Below are 12,915 nucleotides of genomic sequence, written 5' to 3'. Positions count from 1 at the left end.
TTGACGTTGAGACTGGTGTTACATTGCAGCCTTATTCTAAAATCGATTCCATTTTGTTTGTGTGCATCTGTATGTTGTCATTTGTGTGTGGATGGTTTCTGTTGTAAAAAAAAAAGGTTAATAAAATAGTAGATGTTTATTTTTTTGAACAAATGCAGTTTCATTGAAAATTCCCTTACAGGCCTTGAGCAAAAAAAAGATGGTGGCGGTCGTTAAATGGGTTGCTAACTGTTCATTCTTTTCAGCAAAGACATATGTAATAGTTCCACATAGTTGCCCCTGGGCCTGTTTGATGACCAGGCACTCTCATCATTGCCACGTAATGCCAACTCCTGTTTATCTACGTAGGTAGCATGATGTAGCATTAATTAGCTAGGTCTTACAAAATCTCACAGTTCTCTTTTACCTTTGCATTGTGCATGCTGACGTTCAATCTCTGTTGTTCATTCAATGCCAGATCTATCTTAAGAGCTATATGGCTTTTGGATGTGAGACACAGATTTTTCATGCTTGTTGAGTGCTGTAGGCAAGTTGTCCAAGTCGCAGTAACCAGAATGTTGTCCACACGCGGTCACTGGTGGAAAACAGCAGGCAGGGGAAGAGTCGGCTGCTAGCAGCTCTGCCACAGAGACAGTTTTTTTGTTGATACCACTCATCATGTTATTTCTGTCCCTTCCTTTGATGTTGGTCCCTAAACTCAGGTGTTGGTCTTCCTTATCACCCCCTGTTTCGCTAGAAAATACAACTTTGGAAACTGTTTCAGATGCAATATTTCAGCCATCCTGATCAGCTTACTTTAGCTAGCAGTAAAACGAACGTAACTGTCAAAAGGCTGCAGATGACGTGTGACGTCCTCAGGCAGGAGCGAGTATGTATTATTCGAGAGCAATGAAAATGAAGGGGACATATTGACACATGAAAAGCAGCGAAGCTGGCAGTATAGGGTAGAAACACGCATGCGCAAGTCATGTCAATGCCTTGAGTTTGGAGTTTGAAGGGCGGGAAAAAGGCACTTTTCTGACTACCCTGCCTACCCTCCCTACCCTGACCACACATCACTACTCCAGGACTTCCCACTGGACACAGACGTCTATTCAGCGTCTATTCCACATTGGTTAAAACGTAATTTCATAGAAATTATATGGAAACAACGTTTATTCAACCAGTGTGTGCCCAAAGGGTTATGAGAGATACCATGTGTTTTCCCGTCGGAACATCCTCTGAAACCACAGCCTTCATCTTCACCACCCGGTTCCCTTAGGTATGCATTCCAAATGGTACCATATTCCCTTAATGGTGCACTACCCTATGGGCCCTGCACAACAGTAGTGCACTGCAAAGGGAATAGGGTGCCATTTTTGACGAAGCCTAGATCTTCCATGGTAAAATCCCTCAGTCCCATCTATAGGATTGGGTCACAGACAGACTTACTGTAAGCTGCTCTGGACAGGAGCTTGTCTGAGCTAAGGATGGGGAGGAGCCATCACCATCATCATGGCCCATTGATGTCAGCTGACTGACTGTCAGGGTACTTTGAACCCCAAGGTGCTTAAATCTATGGGTGCCGGATTGGACTGGTTTGCCTATGATGCTTGTGATGGGCTCACTTGAGTGTCTCTTTCTCACTATCTCTTTGCTCTGTAGTTTTGGAGTCGGGGTCTACTGTATCTGTCAGAGCGGGGTGCATGGTGCGGGGTGCATGGAGCGGGGTGTATGGAGCGGGGTGCATGGAGCGGGTTGCATGGAGCGGGTTGCATGGAGCGCGGTGTATGGAGCGGGGTGCGTGGAGCGGGGTGCGTGGAGCGGGGTGAATGGAGCGGGGTGCATGGAGCGGGGTGTATGGAGCGGGGTGCATGGAGCGGGGTGCATGGAGCGGGGTAAATGGAGCGGGGTGTATGGAGCGGGGTGTATGGAGCGGGGTGCATGGAGCGGGGTGCATGGAGCGGGGTGCATGGAGCGGGGTGTATGGAGCGGGGTGTATGGAGCGGAGTGTATGGAGCGGGGTGTATGGAGCGGGGTGTATGGAGTGGGGTGCATGGAGCGGGGTGTATGGAGCGGGGTGTATGGAGCGGGGTGCATGGAGCGGGGTGCATGGAGCGGGGTGCATGGAGCTGGGTGTATGGAGCGGGGTGCATGGAGCGGGGTGCATGGAGAGGGGTGTATGGAGCGGGGTGCATGGAGCGGGGTGTATGGAGCGGGGTGTATGGAGCGGGGTGCATGGAGCGGGGTGCATGGAGCGGGGTGTATGGAGCAGGGTGTATGGAGCGGGGTGTATGGAGCGGGGTGTATGGAGCGGGGTGCATGGAGCAGGGTGTATGGAGCAGGGTGTATGGAGCAGGTGTATGGAGCAGGGTGTATGGAGCAGGGTGTATGGAGCAGGGTGTATGGAGCGGGGTGTATGGAGCCGAAGGGGTGGGAGGTGGGGTTTAGGCATCCATGTGGCTGGTGAGACGGAGGTGGAGGTGGGAGTGGGGTTGGGCTACGTGAGGCCCGTCTAGAGAAGTCAGTCACCTAGTTTCAGCCTCTTCTGCTCTAGTAATGTCTGATTCCATTACTGGGTAAAGCCCTGTTCCGCCGTAGACGTTCTACTGTAGAGCCCCACTATAAAGCCCCACTGACCAGCCTGTTCAGTTGATTGGATGAGCCTAGGTAAGTGGAAATTATTTATCAACACTATGCTGTGGAGAAGGGCTGTTCCTGCTCCAGTGCATTTGGAAAGTATTCAGACCCCTTGACTTTTTCCACATTTTGTTACATTTCAGCCCTTTTCTAAAATGTATTAAAATCATTTTTTCCCTCAGCAATCTACTAAAAAACAGAAATACCTTATTTACATCATCAATCAATCAATCAAATGTATTTATGAAGCCCTTTTTATATCAGCCGATGTCACATTGTGCTGTACAGAAACCCAGCCTAAGTATTCAGCCCCTTTGCTATGAGACTCGAAATTGAGCTCAGGTGCATCCTGTTTCCATTGATCATCCTTGACGTGATTGCAGTCTATCTGTGATAAATTCAATTGATTGGACATGAGAGGCATGAAAGGCACACACCTGTCTACATAAGGTCCCCCAGTTGACAGTGCATGTCAGAGCAAAAACCAAGCCATGAGGTCAAATGAATTGTCCATAGAGCTCAGAGACTTTTGTATCGAGGCACAGATCTGGGGAAGGGTACCAAAAAATATCTGCAGCATTGGAATTCCCCAAGAACACAGTGACCTCCATCATTCTAAAAAATGAGAATGCACACAAACATCCACAACATCACACCTAGACCCACCTGCTCACACCCCCTTCTCCAGTGCCTACAGTACATCACTCTCTGCCACATGGCCTCCTTTTGTTTCTGTCTACCGGCCAACCCACTTTCAACACAAAGCTGTCATCAAGACAAAGGGTGGCTATTTGAAGAATCTCAAATATAAAATATATTTTAATTTGTTTAACACTTTTTTCTTACTACATGATTCCATATGTGTTATTTCATAGTTTTGATGTCTTCACTATTATTCTACAATGTAGAAAATAGTAAAAATAAAGAAAAACCCTTGAATGAGTAGGTGTTCTTAAACTTTTGACCAGTAGTATATATCTCAATCAGTAGCGCCGTCTACCATTATTACATTACATGTCTATTGTGTTAGTATATATCTCAATCAGTAGCGCTGACTACTAGGCATGTTGTGTGTATAGTGCTGTCTACATGTAGGCCTACTTGCTGGCATTTGGGCTGCTGTCTGTAGTGCTGAAAGTCCCCTGTTCGTGCAGGGCACAAGCTATTAGGGCCTGTGAATGTGTGTCTAATATTTGCGTTGCCTATCTGCTGCTGTTTGATGATTGGTTGTGGTTGTTTGATGGTTATCTTTGTGATCCTGTTGTACCGATAAACACCGTAGAAAAAATCCACTTTATGAGTGTGTGTGCGTGCGAGTGAGAGAAGGGGATAGAAAGAGCCTACCCGGCATCAGACCTTACCGGGCATCAGACCTTACCGGGCATCAGACCTTACCGGGCATCAGACCTTACCGGGCATCAGACCTTACCGGGCATTAGACCTTACCGGGCATCAGACCTTACCGCTCTGGAACTAATCCAATGATTACTAGAGAGAGAGAGATCACTCATGCACAGACAGAGAAATACCTAGATACACATACACACATGTACAAACAAGTGCACACATGTGCATGAACGCATGCACGTACACACACACACACACACACACACGCCTCAACACATACACACGCTCATACGCCTCAGCACATACACACGCTCATACGCCTCAACACATACACACGCTCGTACGCCTCAACACATACACATGCTCATACGCCTCAACACACCCACACGCTCACACGCCTCAACACATACACACGCTCATACGCCTCAGCACATACACACGCTCATACGCCTCAACACATACACACGCTCATACGCCTCAACACATGCACACACTCACACGCCTCAACACATCCACACACTCATACGCCTCAACACATACACACGCTCATACGCCTCAACACATACACACGCTCATATGCCTCAACACACACATACGCTCACACGCCTCAACACATACACATGCTCATACACCTTAACACATACACACGCTCATACGCCTCAACACATACACACGCTCATGCACATCAACACATACACACGCTCATGCGCCTCAACACATACACACGCTCATACGCCTCAACACATACACACGCTCACACGCCTCAACACATACACACGCTCATACGCCTCAACACATACACACGCTCATGCGCCTCAACACATACACACGCTCACACGCCTCAACACACCCACACGCTCACACGCCTTAACACATACACACGCTCACACGCCCAACACATACACACGCTCACACGCCTCAACACATACACATCCTCACACGCCTCAACACATACACACGCTCATACGCCTCAACACATACATACGCTCACACGCCTCAACACATACACACGCTCATACGCCTCAACACATACATACGCTCACACGCCTCAACACATACACGCTCATACGCCTCAACACATACACACGCTCATACGCCTCAACACATACACACGCTCATACGCCTCAACACATACACACGCTCACACGCCTCAACACATACACATGCTCATACGCCTCAACACATACACACGCTCATGCGCCTCAACACATACACACGCTCACACGCCTCAACACATACACACGCTCACACGCCTCAACACATACACACGCTCATGCGCATGCCGATACCTCCATGAACAGATCCTTTGTATTGCAGAAGCCTCTTACTAGTGTATGGTGTCATTTTTCTTCAGAAATGACTCTCAACTGTCTCAACAAAGTCACCTAATGAACATGCAAACCAGGCTTCCGAAAGAGGATTCTTGTTGCAAACCTACTGACAACATGTTCTTTATGGACTCACAGAGAAAGACCGGTGAAAAATGTAATAAAGAACGCAGTTCAGAGGAAACCGGAAAGTCCTGTTAGAGCCGAGAAGAGAAATCCCTCCCCTCTGTCTCTCTTTCTTTCTGTCTGTCCCTTTCTTCCTCTGTCTCCTTGTCTCTATGCAGCTGTCTAAAGCAGCCAAGCACAAGCTGATTACAGGTCTCAGGTTCCTAGAGTAGAGACAAGTCTCTCATAGTGTAGCCAAGCCACATAGAAACAGACTGCCTAAGGACAGAGCAGGAGAAGTCTCCCATAGATCTTTAGGAATAGACTAAACATGTATGTACAACACATGGTTAGGAAGGGACTGAGTCCGGAGATTGTGGGTCAAAGACATTATGTAGGAACTATTCATCTGCAGTGTTTCTAAACTATATCTCTGTGGAGTGTGATGTGAAGTTGCATGAAAAGCTCTGATGAGAAAATATACTTTTTTGAAAACTAAAGAAGATCCATTGGGTTCTTTCAGTGCGGTACCAAGTCAATGTGCGGGGGTACAGGTTAGTCGAGCCTTTTGGACCTAAACGTGGTGCTTCAGTACCGCTTGCCGAGCGGTTGCAGAGAGAACAGTCTATGACTTGGGTAACTGGAATCTTAAAAAAAAATTGGGGCCTTCCTCTGACACGTATAGTAAATAGGTCCTGGATGGCAGGAAGCTTGGCCCCAGGTGATGTATTGGGCCGTACGCTCTACACTCAGTAGCGCCTTACGGTCGAATGCCGAGCAGTTGCCATACCAGGCGGTGATGCAACCAGCCAGGATGCTCTTGATAGTGCAGCTGTAGAATTTTTTGAGGATCTGGGGACCACTGCCAAATCTTTTCAGTCTCCTGAGGGGGAGACTGTCTTGGTGTGTTTGAACCATGATAGTTTGTTGCTGATGTGGACACCAAGGCGGCAGGTAGCCTAGTCGTTAGAACATGGGCCAGTAACTGAAAGGTTGCTAGATCAAATCCCTGAGCTGACAAGGTAAAAATCTGTAATTTTGCCCCTGAACAAGGCAGTTAACCCATTGTTCCTAGGTCATCATTGTGAATAAGAATTTGTTCCTAACTTACTTGCCTAGTTACAAGTAACTCTAAACTCTTGACCCCCTTTTTCTCCCCAATTTAATGGTATCCAATTGGTAGTAGTTACTGTCTTGTCTCATTGCTGCAACTCCCGTACGGACTCGGGAGAGGCAAAGGTCGAGAGCCATACGTCCTCCAAAACACAACCCAACCAAGCCGCACTGCTTCTTGACACAACACAAATCCAACCCGGAAACCAGTCGCACCTATGTGTCAGAGGAAACACCGTATACCTAGCGACCTGGACAGCATGCACTGTTCCCAGCCCACCACAGGAGTCACTAGTGCACAATGAGACAAGCATATCCCTGCCGGCCAAACCCTCCCTAAGCCAGAGCCAATTGTGCACCACCCCATGGCCCTCCCAGCTAGCACTGCAATGCAGTGCCTCAGACCACTGCACCACCCGGGAGGCCTCAACCATGGCAGATCATTGCTGGACCTTAAAACAAGTAGAAACTTTTCAGCGTGAAGAGGGCCTAGGTGGAAAGTTTCACTGATGGAAGGGTGACCTTTGAACTAAAGGCAAACTCCACGTCCACATGGCCCTGGCAGTATGAAGAGGGCCCCAAGGCAGCAACCTGAGAGAGTAATATAACCCTCAACTACCACTACACAGTGCAGTCAGTGACGGTCCAGGCTATCCTTACCAAACCTCACAGAGAATACTGTGATCAACAGTTGTGGTCAAATATATTGGCACCCTTGCACCATTTACTATTTCTTAAAAAATAAGTTAAAATAAACAAAACGTTTGGTGTTCACATGTGTATTTGTTTGATTTATAACTGTTAAGGTTTAAGAAAAAAAACAAAACTATAATTTAGATTTTCCACTTCAAAGCAAAAAATGGCCTGGACTAAATTATTCAAAATTCTAATTAATTTGTTTGGAGGCAGGTGATTCTCGTGTATGTCTGATTTACCTCACCTGTGGTAAGTTGCAGGTGCCTACAGGGTGATAATAGCCATTCAAGGGCCTCCCGAGTGGCGCAGCGATCCAAGGCGTCACTACAGACCCGGGTTTGATCCCAGTCGTGACCAGGAGACCCATGAGGCGGCGCACAATTGGCCCAGCGTCATCCGGGTTAGGGGAGGGTTTGACTGACCGGGATGTCCTTGTCCCAATCTGCTCTAGCAACCCCTTGTGGCGGGCCGGGTGCCTGCAAGCTGACTTCGGTCACCAGCTGGACGGTGTTTCCTCCGACACATTGGTGTGGCTGGCTTCCGGGTTAAGTGTACGGCTTGACTGGCTTGTATTTCGGAGAACGCATGACTCTCAAGCTTCGCCTCTCCCGAGTCCATACTGGATTTGCAGCAATGGGTCAAGACTGTAACTACCAATTGGATATCACGAAAAGGGGAAAAAAGTACTACATAATATATATATATATATAGCTATTCAACCAGTTTTTAAAAGAGAATACTGAACATTCTGTTCCATTGCACTCCGTTATAAAGTGCAAGGGTGCCAATATATTTGACCGCAACTTGTATGAGTACCAAATTCAGATTTATTTTTAGGTGACTAAAAGAAGGTAACAAGTGGATTAAAATCCCAACCAGCTTGGATGTGGAAAAACCCGGGCATTCCTGTAGCTTGGAGGACTGGGGTAGGAACAGGAACGGCAGGATTTGGGTCAAGTTTCAGACTCACAGAGGAAGTGTGCAATTTGGCACTGAAAGGCTCTATTGGTAGGTTGTTGATTCCCTTCATAAGAGATCATTGCACGGCAAGCATTATACACATACTAGGTTACAATTTAGTTTGATTAATATACATTTTGCGTAATGTGCATAACTTTGATCTGCTAAAAAAGCAAGTAATTTCGGCACCACGTTACGTACTAAATGTAGGTATGAACTAACCATTAGCAGTCTAGAAATAACTTCATATTGTACTTGTATATCCTTCACAAACCCTTTATAAACATATTATGAAGCCCATTATAAAGACCTGACCATTCAGACACACATGTGGGACCCTTTTATCCCATCTGTATACACACATAGAAAAGTATAGATAAGTATAATAGTATACCGTTTATAGATAGTGTGAATGAAGTACATTTATTCTAAAAACAGAGCAAACCTGGAAATATCCTCATGATTAGAAGGGAGGCAAACCTGCAGGCCAGGACAAAAGGATGATCACCCTGAGCACTGAGCCAACTCTCAACACATGCTTCCTCTTCCCTTACAGTAATACCCATTCACTATCAACAGGCCTCCAAGCTTTCTTCCAAAACCTGACCGCTCAGACACACGTTTTAGTGTCATTACTGATTCTGTCCTCAACACCGCCTCTCGCCCCTATTTGCCACATAAAGACCAACTTCAAAGTGTAGGCTAGTCATACTCAACATAATATACTCATTCTGAGCAAAATTATTACTATTGAGTTATTCTGAATGAGAAAAGCTGGGAAAAACAAAAACAATCACATTGTAGTAAACTCAACAATGTCATGCATATGCAACTTGCAGCCTAATTATGTATTAGAATGTTACAAAGCTCACATGTTACAAAACTCTCATGGCAATTTTCCAATACATTATTTATAGAAGTAGCCTTGCCCAGAGACCCCCTCTCAGGCAAACTGGCGACCCAGGGACCCATCATACATTAGCAACAATATATATTTTTAAATGCATGTCTTGTCTTATGGTCAGGTGAATGAGAATGTCAAGGAGAAGTAATTCACATTATAAAATAAATAGATTTGGTCGTTTTTTATCATTATTTTTACCTCGCCACATTATAATTGGAAGTGTAAACTCTAACATAGCCTATTAGCTAGAAAGGTAACTTCAAATACATTTTCGCTAAAAACAGCTATTTAGCTGGTTAAACAAAGGTTAGCCGTGTGTTGGCAAAACATGTATGTCCAAGTCAAGAAAGCACTTGCCGTACTGGTAGCTGGTACTTTTTCAAAGCCCATGTCAGATATTCCATTGAGTGTATTTGGCTCCAATGAGTTCAATTTGTTCAATATTAGGAGTTGAGAAATAAAGTTGCCATCATTAAAAGTAAAACATTCTCCTCTACTGTAGGTATGTCATTCAACATTCTCCAATAATCAAAACCAATTACTTTTTTATATATATATTTTCGCGGACCCCTGCAGTACGGACCCCTGGAGCTATCAATAGCCATTTGCCTACATCCCAAAAAGCATGTATCATATACATAGGTCGGATGCGCAGGCCTACTCGACTGTACAATAACAATGGCCCCAGATATCTTGTTGCAACATGCATTCATTGATTTTTCAGTTTTTGTTGCTGAAACTATTCTGAATGGGATAAATTCTTTAAAAATATCAGTCGATGAACACCGGCAAATTTCAATCTTAACACTTCAATTCAATGTCAAAACTATACAGTCTAGAAATTCTGTGATATCAGTCATGAAGCAAGCAATGCATTGAGAGTCACATCGATATGTGCAATAATAAACCTATCAAATCGATCTACCTTACAATGGACAGCCCGATCAGAAACCGACATCCCGTCAGAAACAGCCGTGCGTTGAGAAGCTGTCAGTGCGAGTTCGAGTGGAACAAGGAGGGAAAGAATTGTCCCCTTCAACACGTCCTTGTTTGTCTCCTAAACAACTCTGCTGCTGTCAAAATCGCCCACATACAGCCCACAGAGCACTGCCCACCAGCCGGAACTGACGTAATGATTGACAGCTGGTGTGAAAGAACCCCCCCCCCCCCCCCCCCCCCGACACACCTATCTTTTCAGCGAATAGAAAGAGCCCGTCTTTCCCTTGAGCAGGACGCCCCCTAACAAAGGAATGACATTAGGGAGCAAGGCAATAATCCAACTCATGTTCACTAGCTGCTGCGTTGGCCAATGTAGTAGGAAAAATGTTCACAGAAGCTGATGACCAGAAATATGGGTATTTTAATAACTTTTAAATTCCCTTCATCTACAGTTACTAAATGTTTTTATATGTCTGTATATGTATTACAGGGTTATAAACATAACCTACAGCTCCTATTATTGTTCCTGTACTACTGTGCATGCCTCTTATCATAATAAAATAGGATCTTATTCTGCATTGAAGGGTGCTGTGCTTTCTCCCGTATTCAGTGCTGCAGAAGGCACACATCCTGTGGTCAGACAAGCCCTGAAATGTCATCACACACAGACACGTCACATGACTCTCCTTCATGTCATGTGTCATGCCCCCCTGCCTCCACAGCTCACCATTGGCCCAAGACATAGGACTTGATTTTACATATCAGTCATTTAGCAGACACTCTTTTCCAGTGCGACTTACAGGAGCAATGAAGGTTAAGTGCTTTGCTCAAGGGCACATAGACAGATTTTTCACTCAGGGAAACGAACCAGCAACCTACTGGCCCAATGCTCTTAACCGCTAGGCTGCCTGCCCATAGCATTTTTGACAAGGTCATACTATAGCCTACTGTGCAAACAACACAGGCACACCAGGGCAGGGATGGAGGACCTGGTCAAAGAACAGCCTGTATAAAATAGGTTTAAAAATACACTTCATTCAAAAAAACTGTTTTTCTGTTGCCTAAATTCTTCAGCCACGCTTCTGTGGATAATATGAAAACCAGTCAATACAGTGTCACTGTGAAGAATGTCAAACACATAATGGCGGGGTGTATTAAGTTACCCACAGTTTAACTGATTTAGATACATTTTAATATGATAATATTGACTAGCCAAGCCATGAAGTCCTCCAATAAATTGCTGCAATAAGTTCAACATTAAAGGAGAAGTTTCCTTTGTTATAGAAGGCATGTTATAGAAGGTTCCAGACATTTTTTTTGTGATATCGCATGTTTTTGAGAAATTTAGCCCAAACAGCAAATCACTTCTTCGTCCTCGTTGTGTAATATGGAGCTCTGAAAAAACATTAACAAAGGCTCCAAAAACACCCAAATATGTCCTTTTAGAAACGACAAAGCACTCAGTATAGTGATGCAGATGTTAAGATGTTGTACGCATCAAATTGTGTCGTTCCGAACTTTATCCGCAATGTTATATTCCGTTTTGCACAACTCAAGCCATTTCCTCTATCCAGCTGTTCCATTTTCCGCATAGCCTGCTGCTGCATGTAACTGCCAAAATAAAGGAAACCCGAACATAAAGCATCTTAGCTGTGGAAAGCATGGGCTGCTTCCACACAGGAAGTTTCAGACACTTGTAGAATCTATGGCAAGGTGCATTGAAGTTGTTTTGGTGGCTCATGGTGGCCCAATGCCGTATTAAGCAGCCAGGTCATCCGTGATACAAGTCAGTATTCGACATCCATCCACGTCTGAGGACATTGGGCGATGACGTGTAAAATGGCCTCTAGGGGCAACAGTGAATGCTGTTACCTTCAAGTAGGTCTCGGTTTTGCTAGGGTGTTGTGGACCGGGATGGTGGATGGGCGTTACCATCTGATTTTAAATGTTGCATGTTGGATCCAGCGATAGAAAGTTGTTGTTTTTATTTTGGTTTTAAGCCTATCCCAAACCTTAAACCTTACCTTAGCCATTCAGAGTTAATGCCTAACCTTAAACATGTGGAGATAATGCCTAAACTTAACCTTAAACACTTCGAAATTTGACATTTGGAACAACTTCGAAATTTGACGTTTGAGAAACATGGATGAACATCTTATTCTGATGTGAGACTTTGAGAGCTGCTAGCAGCACTTTGTATCCCTCATTGACTCAATGTTTCCTATATTTTGGCAGTTACATGTAAAATAGACTGAGAGGTTACTCTGGAGTCGCAACAGAATGGAATAGGCCTATAACGTTGCGGATAAAGTTTGGAATGACACAATTTCATGTGTTCAACATCTTAAGATCTTAAGACATGCATCACTATACTGATAGCTTTGCTGGTTCTAAAAGTGTATCTGGGTGTTTTTGGTGCCTTTGTTCATGCACTTTCAGGGGCCCCATACTACACAATGAGGATGAGGATGTGATTTGCTGTTTGGGGTACATTTCTCAAAAATGTGAAATCACGAAGAAGGTCTCTGGAACCTTCCATAACATTCCATTTACATATAAAAAATTAGATTTGGTTGTAAAAAGGAAACATTCCCTTAATGGACCATTTGTGTTTGTACTGGCCTGGTCAGGTGCTGAGTGTGCAACAACCCTCCACTGATTTCTCATGCAGCCTGTTTCCTCATGTACTGTCCCCGGCCTGGACTCCATCACACTGTGCCATTGGCAGAGTGCTGTGTGTTGCTCCATCAGACCTTGGCCCAGATACCCTCCTCCTCTTCCCACACACAAATATATGCACGCATGCACGCAAGCACACACACACACACACACACACACACACACACACACACACACACACACACACACACACACACACACACACACACACACACACACACACAC

At 45.1% G+C, this 12,915-nt stretch overlaps 1 protein-coding gene across 2 annotated transcripts in view; it reads right to left on the bottom strand.

Annotated features, from left to right (window-relative positions):
• LOC109897821 (peroxisome proliferator-activated receptor alpha-like) overlaps positions 1-10,154 on the bottom strand; it is a 58,911-nt gene extending 48,757 nt beyond the window's left edge. The window contains exon 1 of one of the 2 annotated variants that reach the window (XM_020492419.2): positions 9,998-10,154. The gene's annotated coding sequence lies outside the window, so the exon portion shown is untranslated. The remainder of the gene's footprint in view (positions 1-9,997) is intronic. The other variant, XM_020492418.2, reaches the window with a different exon arrangement.
• Between the last annotated feature and the right edge of the window lie 2,761 nt (positions 10,155-12,915).

Source organism: Oncorhynchus kisutch, linkage group LG10 (assembly GCF_002021735.2).
Source record: "Oncorhynchus kisutch isolate 150728-3 linkage group LG10, Okis_V2, whole genome shotgun sequence".
NCBI lineage: Eukaryota > Metazoa > Chordata > Actinopteri > Salmoniformes > Salmonidae > Oncorhynchus > Oncorhynchus kisutch.
Note: the sequence above shows the minus strand (reverse complement) of the source record. Positions and strands in the feature narration are given on the sequence as shown.